We start from the raw sequence: 13,498 nt of genomic DNA, 5'->3' as shown, positions 1-13,498 counted from the left end.
ATAAAGATGGTATATGCAAATTGACCATATCTCCGTGACAACAGTTGGCAACACCCATAAGGAGGGAATCTGCAAATTGATGTGACAAGGTGAGAGGCAGAAGGTGGCTCTGGTTGAAACAATGGCAGAAAGGCAGCTCTGGCTGGAGCAAAGGTAGCGCTGGCAGCCAGGGAAAGGAAGGCCTACTCTTGCATGAATCTTCATGCATCAGGCTTCTAGTTATTAACTAAAGTCCATAGTTTATATTAGGGTACATTCTATTGGTCTTGACAAATGTATGACATGTACCCACAATTATCATATCACTAGAGGCCTGGTGCATAAAATTTGTGCATGGGAGTGGAGGTGTCCCTCAGCCCAACCTGCACCCTCTCCAATCTGAGACCTTTTAGGGATGTCTGACTGCCTGTTTAGGCTAAGGTGACTTGTTTAGGCTAAGATTCTTTCCAAAAATCAGGACTTTTGTAAAACACCTCAGGACTTGGGACAAATTGGTAAAAATCGGGACTGTCCCGCCAAAAGCAGGATGTCTGGTCACCTTAGTTTAGGCCCAATCCCATGGACTGCTGGCTCCCAACTACTCACCTGCCTGCCTTCCTGATTGCCCCTAACCGCTTCTGCCTGCCAGCCTGATCACCCTTTAACTGTCCCCCCTGCCAGCCTCATCGTCCCCAACTGCCCTCCCCTGATACCCTGGTCACCCCCAAATACCCTCCCTTGTATATTCCCTCTTTATTAGTTAGGGTTTTTTCTTTAGCATATTGGACATTCCTAACTGGTTTGGCTCAGTGGATGAAGCATTGGCCTGCAGATTCAAGGGTCACAGATTCTATTCTGGTCAAGGGCATGTACCTTGGTTGGGGGCACATACCCAGTGGGGAGGGTACAGGAGGCAGTTGATCAATGTTTCTCTCTCATAGATGTTTCTAACTCTCTATCCCTTTTCCTTCCTCTCTGTAAAAAATCAATAACATATATATTTTTAAAAAGAAACATTTAAAATTCCTCCATATATGCCTGGCTGGTGTGACCCCAGGCTGCCAAACCTGAAGGGGATCACTCCCTGGCCAGGCTGAGACCCCAACCCAGGCTGACATCTCAGTCTGGCCTGGGATGGCGAGGTGGGGGGAGCATGCCCCAGCCAGGCTGAGACCCCAGCCCAGGCTGCCTTGGGGGCCAGGGGATTGCGCAGCTTGGGTGTGAGGCACTGCTTGTCTGAGACCTCAGTCCAAACTGTGGCCTCAACCAGGGGGTAGCGTGGTGCTGGTGTGAGGCCCCAGCCCAGGCTGCTGCCGCTGGCCTGAAGATGGCACCTCAGGGATGGGTGGCCTTGCTGGCCTCAGCCCAAGCTGCCGCCGCAGCTTTGGTGCAAGGCCTTGTAGGTCTGAGACCCCAGCCCAGGTGGGACACCCCGGGCTGTGGTCACTGGGCAGGGATTGCTGCATGGGGGGTGGGTGCCTCCCAGCTAGACACCCTGGACTGCCCCTGCTGGGTGGACTTGGGGACTCAGGCAGGGCTAAGAGGACTGGGCACAGCTATCTTGTGGCTATGGGTGCTGCCATTTTTGTCGTGTAGTGATGGTTAATTTGCATATTTCTCTTTTATTAGATAGGATGCAGAATAATTTCATTGTCCTAAAAATCCCCCATGTTCCATCTATTAATTCTTGCTTTCTTCCCCTTGAAACCCTGTCAACCACTGATATTTTTACTGTCTTCATAATTTTTCCTTTTCCAGAATGTCATACAGTTGGAATCACACATTATGGAGCCTTTTTAAATTGGTTTCTATCACTTAGCAGTAAGCATTTAAGTTTCCTCCATGTCTTTTTGTGGCTTGATAGCTCATGCATTTTTATTGTTGAATAAAATTCCATTATGGATGAACCACAGTTTGTTTATCCATTCATCTATTGAAAGACATTTTGGTTGCTTCAATGTTTGGGCAATTATAAACTCTTATAAACATTTGTGTGCAGATAATGTTCACGTTTTTATATCCTTACCTTTTTTTGTCTACTTGTTCCATCAATTATTGAGACAGGAGCATTGAAATGTACAACTATAATTGCAGGTTTGTCTATTTCTCTTTTCAGTGTTGTCAGGATTTGCTTTTAGCATTTTGAAACACTATTATTGGACACAACATATTTAGAATTTCTATAATTCTTGATAAATTAATCCTTTTATAGTTATAAAAATGTCATGGTTTTTCTGTAATATTGTTTGTTCTTAAGTATATTTTGTCTAATCCTATATAATAAAGCCTAATATGCTAAGTGTCCGACCATTGTTCAATCATTTAACCAGTTGCTTTGATGCACACTGACCACCAGGGGGCAGATGCTCTGACTGGTAGGTTAGCTTGCTGTTGGGATTCCAGCCAATTGGGACTGGGCAAGATGAGTTGGACATGCCCTAGAGCCCTCCTGTGGACCCTCCCCAACCAACCAATCTCCCTTGGTCCCTCCCTGTCCTCTAAAACACTCCTTTGAACCCTAACTGGTTTGGATCAGTGGATAGAGTGTTGGCCTGTGGACTGAAGGGTCCCAGGTTTGATTCCAGTCAAGGGCATGTACTTTGGTAGCAGGCACATCCCTAGTAGGAGGTATGCAGGAGACAGCTGATAGATGTTTCTCTCTTATCAATGTTTCTAACTTTCTCTCCCACTCTTCCTCTCTATAAAAAATCAATGAAATATATTTTTAAAAAATAAAATAATAATAATAAAATGTTTCTTCTAATTAATTTCCTTTCAATGTGCATGAATCCGTGCACTGGGCCTCTAGTATTAATATAATCACTCTGCCTTTCTTATGATTAGCGTTTTACTTGGTATATACTTTTCTACTCATTGAGTTTAGCCTATGTCTTTATACCTAAAGTCAATATCTTGCAGAGAGCATATATTTGGTTCTTGCTTTTTCACCAGACAACCTAGCCTTTGAATTGGAGTGTTCATGACACATGTATTTTTTATTTTATTTTTCTATTAGTCTCCCTTCTACACCATTCTGTATTGGTGCACAGCATAGTGGGTAGACAATCATACACTTCTAGAACAAAGTGTTCCCCCAATATTTCCAGAAATTTTCAACAGAATTTGGTTCAAATTTTTCATTTTGCTATTTGTTTTTTGTTTGTGTCTCTTTTGGGATTCTTTCTTGCCTCCATTTGAATTACTTGAACTTTGTTTTAGTAATTTTTGTTATCTTCTCTGTTGACTATGTTTTATTTAACTATTTTTAATTTACAGACTATATTTTTAACTTATTACTAACTACTTTCAAATGATAATTTTGAAATTTACATATAAATGAAGAATTTTATAACAATCATATTCCATTTTTTCTTCTTCGATCTGTTATTTTTATCATGTTTACTGGCACATGTCATAAAAATCCCATAATGTATTTATCTTATTTTAGCTTTAAAAATAGTATTTAACATTTTTGTCAACTGAGAAAAATTATGTTTACTTGCAAGTAAACATTTGCAAGTAAATGTGCAAGTAAATGTAATTCTGGTATTCTTCAGTCATTTGCACAGGTTCAAGGTTCCATGTGACATTATTTTCCTTCAGTTGGAAGTACATTTAAACTTTTTTGTGTGTGTATTTCTGGTCTACTGGCAGCAAACTATTTCAGGTTTTGTTGGATTCTAAAGAATTTTATCATTGTGAAAAACATTTATACAGAATATGAAATTCTAGTTTGACAAATTTTTTTAACACTTAAAATATGTCTTCCCATTGTACTCTGACTAGTAGTGTTTCTAAATAAATTTTTCCTTCCCTTTATGCTTTGTGTCACATTTCTCCAGTTACTTTTAATATTTCATTTTCCTTAAATTTGGAAGACTTTCTGTAATTTTTTCAAGTTTTTTTCCTGTTCTCTAATCCTATCTAATAAAGAGGGAATAGGCTAATTGACTCTCACATCATCACAGTAATGGTGACACCCACAGCCAATAAGGAGGAAGTATGCTAACTGACTGCCCTGCCCTCAAAGATGGCAGTGCCCAGTCCCCTCAACCCCATTGTGGTGGCAGGCGTGCAGCAAGGCCTGGCCTGCCCTTAGGCGGTCCTGGCTGCTCAGTGTGTGCACCTGCCTCCAGAGTCCTCAAGTCCCTTCAGCCCCCCAACCACCCAGGACAGGCAAGCCTTGGATGGCAGCTGCCCAGCTGCCCAGGGCCGCCTGAGGCTCAGGTAATCAGGGCTGGCCAAGGCTGGCACTGCCAGCAGTGGCAGCAGCAGAGGTGTGATGGGGCATCGCCTTCCCCTGATTGCTGGGTCGCCTCCCACCCCTGAGGGCTCCCGGACTGTGAGAAGGGGCAGGCTGGGCTGAGCAACCCCATCTCCAGTGCATAAATTTTCGTGCACCAGGCCTCTAGTTATAGATATATTAGACATCTTGATATTGTTCTACAGATCACTGAGGAAGCTCTTGATAGTGTCTGTTGCTATGCCAGACCACTCAATGATCTTTTCTGCTATCGTATCTAATCTGCTGCTATTCACAACAAATAAAATATTCATTTAAAAATTGTACTTTTTAATCTCTAAAATATGCATTTATATCCTTTATATCAGCCACTTAAATCCTCATTATATTAGTATTTTCTTTTAAATCTTCAGGTATATTTATAATAGTTGTTTTATTTTTTCCTTTTTATTGAATTTATCAGAGTGTCAATGGCTAACAAAATTATACAGGTTCAGGTGCACAATTTCACAACAGATCTGTACACTGTATTGTGTGTATACCATCTGAAAGTCAACCCTCCTTCCATCACCATTTGTCCTCCCTATATCTTTTTGTGCCACCCTCTACTCCAACTCCCCTCTGCAATTATCACACTGTTGTCTGTGTGCATGAGTTTTTTCTTTTTTGCTCATTCCCTATCCTTTCACCCCGACCCCTGATAGCTCTCTCTGAGTCTGTCTCTATTTTTCCTGTTATTTCATTTTGTTCATTTGATTCCACATATCAGTGAAATCATATGTTATTTGTCTTTTTTTGAGTAACTTATTTCACTTTGCATAATGCTTTCCAGGTCCATCTATCTGTCACAAAAAAATAAGGTTTCTTTTTTTTTTCTTCTTTTTTTACAGCTGAGTAGTATTTCATTGTTTAATGTACCACAGCTTTTTAAATACACTTATCTACTGACTAGAGGCTCGGTGCATGAAATTTGTGCATGGGGGAGAAGGGGTTGTCCCTCAGACCAGCCTGCACCCTCTCCAATCTGGGACCCTTCGAGGGATGTCCGACTGTCTGTTTAGGCCCAATTTTAACGGGATTGGGCCTAAATGGGCAGTCGGACATCCCTCTCACAATCCAGGACTGCTGGTTCCCAACTGCTCACCTGCCTGCCTTCCTGATTACCCCTAACCGCTTCTGCCTGCCAGCCTGATCACCCCCTAACCACTCCCCTGCCAGTCTGATTGATGCCTAACTACTCCCCTGCCAGCCTGTTCCCCTAACTGCCCTCCCCTGCAGGCCTGGTCACCCCTAACTGCCCTCCCCTGTAGGCCTGGTTCCACCCAACTGCTCTCCCCTGAAGGCCTGGGTCCTCCCCAACTGCCCTTCCCTGCAGGCCCAGTCACCCCCAACTTTTTTTCTCTGCCAGCCTGTTCACCCCTAACTGCCCTCCCTGCAGGCTTGATCACCCCCAACTACCCTCCATTGCAGGCCTGGTCCCTCCCAACTGCCCTCCCCTTCTGGCTATCTTGTGGTGGCCATGTTGTGTCCACATGGGGGCAGGATCTTTGACCACATGGAGGCAGCCATCTTGTGTGTTGGAGTGATGGTCAATCTGCATATTTCTCTTTTATAACATAGGAGGATAGAGGCCTGGTGCATGGGTGAGGGCCAGCTGGTTTGCCCTGAAGTGTGTCCTGGATCAGGGTGGGGGTTCCCTTGGTGCGTTGGACAGCCTGGGAGAGACGCCTATGGTGGTTTACAGGCCTGCCATGTCCCCGGCAACCCAAGTGGAGGCCCTGGTATCTGGGATTTATTTATCTTCTATAATTGAAACTTTGTAGCCTTAAGCAGAGGCCAAGGCAGGACAGGGCTGTGGAAGTTTGGCTTCCTCCATCTCCAGGGACAACTCAAACCTCTTGCTCTTTCCATCTCTGTGGCTGCTGCCATTTTTGTTGGCATTTATTTATCTTCTATAATTGAAACTTTTTAGCCTTGAGTACAGGCCTTGGCCAGCCAGGGTGTGTGGAAAGCTTGGCTTTCTCCTTGGCGAAGAAACCCAAGCCTCCTGTTTGCTCTGTGGCCGCAGGGATCTTGGTCAAGTTAATTTGCATACTCACTCCTGATTGACTGATGGGTGTGGCTTGTGGGTGTGTTAGAGTAGTGTTTAATTTGCGTATTGCTCTTTTTAAATTTTTTTCTCACTTTTTAAGGTATTATATGTGTACATGTCCTACCATTGCCCCCCCATGGTTAATTTGCATATTACTCTTTTTATTAAATAGGACTAGAGGACCAATACATGAAGATTCATGCAAGAATGGGCCTTCCTTCCCCTGGCTGCCAGCACAGCTTTTGCTCCAGCCAGAGTTGCCTTTCCACCTTTGTTCCAGCCTGGAGGCCCCTTTCCACCTTCCTATGCTGCTCAGAGTGTCAAAGTGGCTGGGGTGGTATGAAATGCCTGTGTCCCTCCCCTGGCTGCTATGCAAATTAACCCACTATCTTTGCTGGGTTAATTTACATACTCACTCCTGATTGGCTAGTGGGCATTGTGAAGGTATGGTCAATTTGCATCTTTCTCTTTTATTAATGTAGACTAGAGGCCCAGTGGATGAAATTCGTGCATGGGGGTGGGGGGTGGCCCTCAGCCCAGCCTGCACCCTTTCAAATCTGGGACCCCTCAAGGGATATCCAACTGCCCGTTTAGACCTGATCCCAATGTGGGATCAGGTCTAAATGGGCAGTCAGACATCCTTCTCACAATCTAGGACTGCTGGCTACCAACTGCTTCCCTGTCTGCCTTCCTGATTGCCCCTAACCGCTTCTGCCTGCCAGCCTGATCACTCCCTAACCACTCCCATGCCAGCCTGATTGATGTCTAACTGCTCCCCTGCCAGCCTGTTCCTCCCAACTTCCCTCCTCTGCCAACCTAGTCACCCCTAACTGCTCTCCCCTGCAGGCTTGATCGCCTCCAACTGCCCTCCCTTGTAGGACTGATCACCCACTACTGCCCTCCCTTGTAGGCCTGTTGCCTCCTAACTGCCCTCACCTTCTGACCATCTTGTGGTGGCCTGCTTGTGTGCAAATGGGGGCAGGATCTTTGACCACATGGGGGCAGCCATCTTGTGTGTTGGAGTGATGGTCAATGTACATATTATTCTTTTGTTAGATAGGATAGAGGCCTGGTGCATGGGGGGGGGGGGGCAGCTGGTTTACCCTGAAGGGTGTTCCAGATCAGGGTGAGGGTTCCCTTGGGGCATGGGGCAGCCTGGGCGAGGGGCCTGTGGTAGTTTGCAGGCTGGCCACACTCCCCGGTGACCCAAGTGGAGGCCCTGGTATCTGGAATTTATTCATCTTTTACAATTGAAACTTTGTAGCCTTGAGTGGAGCCAAGCCTCCTGCTCACTCCAGTGGTGGCAGCCATTTCTATTGGAATTTATGTGCCTTCTATAATTGAAACTTTGAAGCCTGGAGTGAAGGCCTGAGATGGCCAAGGCTGCAGAAGCTTGGCTTCCTCCATTGCCTGGGGCAACCCTAGCCTCCTGCTCTTCCAACTCCATGGCTGCTGCCATTTCTGTTGGAATTTATTTATCTTCTATGATTGAAATTTTGTACCCTTGAGTGGAGGCCTGGGCCCGCCAGGGTGTGTGGAAAGCTTGGCTTCCTCCATTGCCAGGGAAACCCAAGCCTCCCTCCTGCTCTCTGTGGCCACAGCCATCTTGGTTGGAGTTAATTTGCATACTCACTATGATTGGCTGGTGGGCATGGCTGGGTGGTGTGGCTTGTGTGTGTAGCGGAGTGATAGTTAATTTGCATACTATACTCTTTTATTAGATAGGATGGGTATTTGGGGTGCTTCCAAATCATGGCTATTGTAAACAATGCTGCAATGAACATAAGTATTCATATATTGTTTCCAATTTGTGTTTTGGATTTCTTCAGATATAGCTCTAGAAATGGGATTGCTGGGTCAAAAGGCAGTTCCATTTTTGATTTTTTGAGCAAACTCCAACTGCTTTCCCAGTGGTTTCATCAATCTGCATTCCCACCAACAGTGCACAAGGGTTCTCTTTCCTCCACACTCGTTTGTTGATTTATTAATGATACATGTTCTGGCAGATGTGAGGTGATATCTCATTGTGGTTTGAATTTGTACCACTCTGATGATTAGTTATGTTTCATAAGTCTATTGGCCATCTGCATGTCTTCTTTGGAGAAGTGTCTATTCAGATTGTTTGCCCATTTAAAAACAAACAAACAATGGATTGTTTGTTTTGTTGTTGAGTTTTATGTTCTTTGTATATTTTTTATGACAATAGCTATTTTAAATATTTGAATGCTTATCTCACCATTGCTGTAATCTCTGGATCTGTTTCTTTTGACTATTTTTTTTTCTCTTGTGATTATTGGTCAGGTTTCTACAATTTTTGTATTGCTAGTAATTTTTTTTAGAGACTGAAGATAGTGAGTTTTGTGTGATTGAATGTTTGGATTATATATTTTTTGTTAAAGGGTGCTAGATTTAATTCTGGTGGGCAGATCATTTACTGTAACTCTTTTGAGGCTTATCTTTAAACTTTATCAGGCATGTTTACTCTAGGGTTATTTTATTACTAATACTAAAATATTTTCCTTTGAAGATTCTAATGAATGCCCCCAATGTTCAAGGAGAACTCTGCAATTTGACTGATGACAACTGAATGATTTCCTATCTTTGGAAGTTCTAGAAAAACAATTTTTTAAATATATTTTATTGATTTCTTACAGAGAGGAAAAGAGAGGGATAGAGAGCCAGAAACATCAATGAGAGAGACACCAATCAGCTGCCTCCTGCACACCCCCCACTGGGAATGTGCCCACAACCAAGTACATGCCCTTGACTGGAATCAAACCCGGGACCTTTCAGTCTGCAGGCCGATGCTCTATTCACTGAGCCAAACCAGTCTCTCAGCAGTTCTAGAAAATTTTTAACTTACATTTCCCCAGTTACTCAATAGTTGTTTTCTGGGTTCTACATATGTGTTCAAGGTCAAATGTATTAATAATTAAGAAAAATCTTTGATATCCTTACTTATTTTCCTGATGATACTATTAGTTACCAAAAACTTATATATATATATATATATATATATATATATATATATATATATATATATAGTTGTTGTTGTTGTTGTTGTTGTTGTTAAAATATATTTTATTGAGATTTTACAGAGAGGAAGGGAGAGGGTTAGAAACATTGATGAGAGAGAAACCTCGATCAGCTGCCTCCTGCATACTCCCCACTGGGGATGTGCCCGCAACCAAAGTACATGCCCTTGAATGGAATCGAACCTGGGACCCTTGAGTCTGCAGGCTGACACTCTATCCACTGAGCCAAACAGAACAGGGCCCAAAAACTTATATTATTCTTTCTAATATTATGGAATTTTCTTCTTGTCCTTTTGTTCTCATTTTTATTTTTCCTTTGTCTTTAGACACATATAAATAAAGGAATATGATACCATTCTGGTAGATTGATCTTTTTTTTTTTTTTATTAAATGTCCCCTTTATATAAGTTCCCGTTGCCTTGAATTGTACCTTGTCTGATACTTGAAAAGCAATACTAGCTTTCTTATAGATGCAATTTGTATAATATGCCTTTCAACATTCTCTTAGGTTCACCTTTTTCTGTTCTTATATTCAGTGTGAATCTTCTATAACTATTCTATAGTATTATTTTACTTGGAATAATGACAGAGTAGAGATTTAGAGCCAACTAGAACTGACAGGTTCCAACCCTTGTACTCTTACAGCTTGAGCTACATTGCTTCCCTAAATTGCATGTCCTCTCAGTCCCCATGTTCTCCTTAGCTGATCCCTTCCACTTCTGCAGTTGTCACTAGTCATAGTGATGAAGACACCCAATTCCACATCTCTAGCCCAGACTGTTCTCTTCTCTGGCTCTACAGATTTTATCCACTTCTCTAGTGGAACTCTTCTGAATGTCCCAAGTGTATTTCAGTCTAAACAGTTCCAAAATTTGTTCCACCATCCATCAAGATGAACAGTTTTCAGCTACAGACTTCGTCCTCAGTGACCATGTCATTCATGTAATCCAGTCTTTTTTCTATGCATGGCACAACTTTTAAGTTTCAAAAATAAATAGTATTGTCCTGTTCTTTAAGTAAATTTATCCACTTAATGTTCCTAAATTTGGCAATTGAGGACGAACCTGCTGAAATGAAAACAACTGTTTTCAGTTTTGAAAAACAGAAAATAATTGAAAGTTGGTCAAATGTGATCCAATTAGCTTTGATGAGCACAGAAGACAGACAATAAAATAAACATAACAAGCTAAATGTATCTCATTGGCAGGGGCTTTGTGTAAGACACAGTATTCTAAAGTTCTGAGGCTTAACTTTGCTAAATGTGGGATGATTAAAAACTCACAAGTATTTTCTTTGGATGATTGGATTATGGCATTGTTTATATTGTCTGAAAATCCAAATATGTAATAATGACCTTGTATTACATAATTATAGAAAGTGTTACATTTTAAAACGTTCCTCACAGAAACTTAAAGCATGAGTATAAAAAATTAACCACCCTCAAAGACTCAATACTTAAAAGATTTAATAAAGCCGAAACCGGTTTGGCTCAGTGAATAGAGCATCGGCCTGCGGACTCAAGGGTCCCAGGTTCGATTCTGGTCGGGGGCATGTACCTTGATTGCGGGCACATCCCCAGTGGGGGTGTGCAGGAGGCAACTGATTGATGTTTCTCTCTCATCGATGTTTCTGACTATCTCTCTCCCTTCCTCCCTGTAAAAAAATCAATAAAATATTTATATGAATAATTCAATGCATTATTATGTTAGTAAATATCTACTATGAGGTACTGTGCTAGAAACTGATCTCCAGGAAGATTAAGACAAAAAAGTTATAAAAAGGCACAAGCTTGCATAGAAATAATAATGCCTAACTTATTTAATAATGTTATGTTTATTACTAGGTTCATGATTAATAATATCATTAATAATAACTACATGCATTGATAAGATATTTGGAAAGGTAAAAACAGTACTGGTTTAAATGTATACACTGTTTAATGGAACCCAATTTTTAATGTTATATTTTGGAAAAGTATATTCATTGTGGAATCAAATAAGTAAGGTAATTTAGATCACAAGATTTTTGAGGTGGTGTAATCACTATCAGTGTTTCTCTTTTTTGTTTTTGTTTGTTTGTTTTAAAGATATAAAGCAGTGTTTCTCTATGCTTATGTTGTCAAAACTTAGATGAATCAAAATCACCTGAGAAATTGTCAAAATAGTAATTCCTGATCCGGTAATTGGGGGTGACATCAGGGGTTGAGAATAGGAAGTGTCAGCATTTTTCAGTTTCCCTCGGTGACTATGATGCAAGTAAATGGTCTGTGTTAATGTAAACACTAAAATTACAGATTTGAGTTTAGAGAATTTTCTTACCAATTTTTTTTAATGAAAAGTAATACTTTCCAGGTAAGTAGTTACTTGCCTTAGGCCACTTAATTATAAAGGACAGTTAGAAACAGTACTGAGCTGGGTCCTGAGCTCCATTATAGTTGATTATCAATCAAAATAATTAATAATTAAATATCTTCTATAATATGTCAGGCACCACACTAGAAACTGAGCTCCAGGATGATTAAGACTTAATGACTATCTTGAGAAGGGCACATATTCAAGCAAAAATGATAATGCTAAAAACTTATTGTTTTTAAGAACTTACAAAGCAGTTTGTTTCAGGTGTGGTAGGGAGAAAAATGGGAAAGGAGAGTTTCAGTTTTAAAACGGGTTTCCCTAATATAATTTCCATGTCTTCAAGGTAAGTCTGCTAAACTGGTTGGGCAGGCCTGTCCAGATGCTTTTGAGAAAATCCCCGAAAAGGGTAGAAACACAGGCAAAACAAAGCTTTTAGCCTGCTTGTTTTTAAATATATTTTTATTGATTTCAGAGAGGGAGAGGGAGATATAGAAACATCAATGATGGGAGAGAATCGTTGATCAGCTGCCTCTTGCACATTCCCCACTGGGGATTGAGCCCACAACCTGGGCATGTGCCCTGACCTGATTGGGAATGGAGCTGTGATCTGATGGTTCATAGGACTGACGCCCAACCACTCAGCCACACTGGCTGAGCTAGCCTGCTTGTTTTGGTGTCTTGAAGTAGCGTATCCTGGACACACCATGGTGACATCTAGATATGTCTCCTGAGCTATGCCCCGGTGCCTTCCTGTCTGAGTTCTTTGAAGAGGAGGGGCATAAAAATAAACCCTAAAGTTATTTGGTTAAGAATCAACATTAAGTGAAGATAAAGGCATTTTTTAAACTTCTGTAGAGGTCAAAGGGGGATTTAGCTCACCAAGGACTCCAGAGAAATCAGTGAGGTTTTGTTACCTTGACGACTCTAGCACATCAGCAACGGGACCCAGCAGACGGGAAAGTATTCTCAGCTGATGAGGCAGTGAAGAAGGAAGCAAGAGTATTGCAAATATCAGAGAACTGACATACTTTGGCCCTCTGGACTTATGAGCATGGGTGAAAGCTCCCTTTAGTTAAGGTGACCAGACGTCCCGATTTTTAACAATTTGTCTCACGTCCCCCGGCATGTTAAAAAAAAAAAGTCCAGATTTGTGGAAAGCGGGACTTTTTTAAAACGCCGCGGGACAAATTGTTCAAAAGCGGGACTGTCCCGCTGGTCACCTTACCTTTAGTCCTTCCCACGCACCCGACGGGAGCCAGGATTCTGTTAACTGCTGGGGAGTTGCATAGAAGCTCAACACAGTTCTATGCTTCATTTATTCCACTCTGCGGCCTGTAAGGCAAGCATTAGTCCTCATTTTACATAAAACTGACTCTTTAAAAACATGTATCTGTAATAAAAGTTTATTTTTTCAGCTAACCCTGGAAGATATTTAGAGTTCATCCTTTAAATTTGTTGATGCAGAAAGTATTATGTTCTTGCACTATATTCACACTCATTGCAAAAAAATTTCATTACTCCTAAAACTCCAGATAATTAAAGGGAAAAAGTCATATACTAGCCAACCACAGAGAAATGCTCCCTGATAAACACCTTGAGGGATTTGATTTCAGATTTTGGGGGGAGAACTCATATATAAAGGGTGAGGCAAAAGTAGGTTTATAGTCGTTCATATGGAAAATAACAAGAATTAATAACACAAGTATAAAGTGTATTTGGTGTACCACAACTGTAAACCTACTTTTGCCTCACTGTGTGTGTGTGTGTGTGTGTGTGTAATGAGACAATAAATGTA

General features: G+C 41.6%; 1 protein-coding gene across 1 annotated transcript in view; it reads left to right on the top strand.

The window, feature by feature from the left end:
- Positions 1-13,498, top strand: part of BEX4 (brain expressed X-linked 4) — a 667,575-nt gene that overhangs the window by 599,835 nt on the left and 54,242 nt on the right. The gene's annotated exons all lie outside the window — the stretch shown is intronic.

The sequence above is a fragment of the Pipistrellus kuhlii genome, unplaced genomic scaffold (genome assembly GCF_014108245.1).
Source record: "Pipistrellus kuhlii isolate mPipKuh1 unplaced genomic scaffold, mPipKuh1.p scaffold_m20_p_16, whole genome shotgun sequence".
In the NCBI taxonomy this organism is placed as follows: domain Eukaryota; kingdom Metazoa; phylum Chordata; class Mammalia; order Chiroptera; family Vespertilionidae; genus Pipistrellus; species Pipistrellus kuhlii.
The sequence above is the reverse complement of the archived record's forward strand: the minus strand, read 5'-3'. Positions and strand labels throughout refer to the sequence as shown.